Below are 2,132 nucleotides of genomic sequence, written 5' to 3' on the forward strand. Positions count from 1 at the left end.
ACTATAGTCATCCTGTTGGTCTGTAGTCGTCCTGCTGGTCTGTAGTCATCCTGCTGGTCTGTAGTCATCCTGATAGACTATAGTCATCCTGTTGGACTATAGTCGTCCTGTTGGACTATAGTCATCCTGTTGGACTATAGTGTCCTGCTGGTCTGTAGTCGACCTACGGGACTATAGTCGTCCTGTTGGACTATAGTGTCCTGCTGGTCTGTAGTCGACCTACGGGACTATAGTCGTCCTGTTGGACTATAGTCATCCTGTTGGTCTGTATTCATCCTGTTGGTCTGTAGTCATCCTGCTGGACTATAGTCATCCTGTTGTTCTGTATTCATTCTGTTGGTCTGTAGTCGTCCTGTTGGTCTGTAGTCATCCTGCTGGACTATAGTCATCCTGTTGGTCTGTAGTCGTCCTGCTGGTCTGTAGTCGTCCTGTTGGTCTGTAGTCATCCTGCTGGACTATAGTCGTCCTGTTGGTCTGTAGTCATCCTGTTGGCCTGTAGTCATCCTGTTGGACTATAGTTGTCCTGTTGGTCTGTAGTCATCCCGTTGGACTATAGTCGTCCTGATGGACTATAGTCGTCCTGTTGGTCTGTATTCGTCCTGCTGGTCTGTAGTCGTCCTATGGGACTATAGTCGTCCTGATGGACTATAGTCATCCTGTTGGTCTGTAGTCATGCTGCTGGACTATAGTCATCCTGTTGGTCTGTAGTCGTCCTGCTGGTCTGTAGTCGTCCTGCTGGACTATAGTCATCCTGTTGGTCTGTAGTCATCCTGCTGGTCTGTAGTCGTCCTGATGGACTATAGTCATCCTGTTGGACTATAGTCGTCCTGATGGACTATAGTCATCCTGTTGGACTATAGTCGTCCTGCTGGTCTGTAGTTGACCTACGGAACTATAGTCGTCCTGATGGACTATAGTCATCCTGTTGGTCTGTAGTCATTCTGCTGGACTATAGTCATCCTGTTGGTCTGTATTCATCCTGTTGGTCTGTAGTCGTCCTGTTGGTCTGTAGTCATCCTGCTGGACTATAGTCATCCTGTTGGTCTGTAGTCGTCCTGCTGGTCTGTAGTCGTCCTACGGGACTTTAGTCGTCCTGATGGACTATAGTCATCCTGTTGGTCTGTAGTCATCCTGCTGGACCATAGTCGTCCTGTTGGTCTGTAGTCATCCTGTTGGACTATAGTCGTCCTGTTGGTCTGTAGTCATCCTATTGGACTATAGTCGTCCTGTTGGTCTGTAGTCATCCTGTTGGTCTGTAGTCATCCTGTTGGACTACAGTTGTCCTGTTCGTCTGTAGTCATCCCATTGGACTATAGTCGTCCTGATGGACTATAGTCGTCCTGTTGGTCTGTAGTCATCTTGCTGGACTATAGTTGTGCTGTTGGTCTGTAGTCATCCTGTTGGACTATAGTTGTCCTGTTGGTCTATAGTCATCCTGTTGGACTATAGTCGTCCTGTTGGTCTGTAGTCATCCTGTTGGTCTGTAGTCATCCTGCTGGACTATAGTTGTCCTGTTGGTCTGTAGTCATCCTGTTGGTCTGTAGTCATCCTACTGGACTATAGTCGTCCTTTTGGTCTGTAGTCATCCTGTTGGACTATAGTCGTCCTGTTGATCTGTAGTCATCCTGTTGGACTATAGTCGTCCTGATGGACTATAGTCGTCCTGTTTGTCTGTAGTCATCCTGCTGGACTATAGTTGTCCTGTTGGTCTGTACTCGTCCTGTTGGACTATAGTTGTCCTGGTAGTCTGTAGTCATCCTGCTGGACTATAGTCGTCCTGTTGGTCTGTAGTCATCCTGTTGGACTATAGTCATCATGTTGGTCTGTAGTCATCCTGTTGGACTATAGTCGTCCTGTTGGTCTGTAGTCATCCTGTTGGACTATAGTCATCCTGTTGGTCTGTAGTCATCCTGCTGGACTATAGTTGTACTTTTGGTCTGTAGTCATCCTGTTGGACTATATTCGTCCTGTTGGTCTGTAGTCATCCTGCTGGACTATAGTCGTCCTGATGGACTATAGTCATCCTGTTGGTCTGTAGTCGTCCTGCTGGACTATAGTTGTCCTGTTGGAATGTAGTCATCCTGTTGGACTATAGTCGTCCTGTTGGTCTGTAGTCATCCTGTTGGACTATA

The sequence above is a fragment of the Nematolebias whitei genome, chromosome 18, assembly GCF_014905685.2.
Source record: "Nematolebias whitei isolate Nwh7 chromosome 18, NemWhi1, whole genome shotgun sequence".
Lineage (NCBI taxonomy): Eukaryota > Metazoa > Chordata > Actinopteri > Cyprinodontiformes > Rivulidae > Nematolebias > Nematolebias whitei.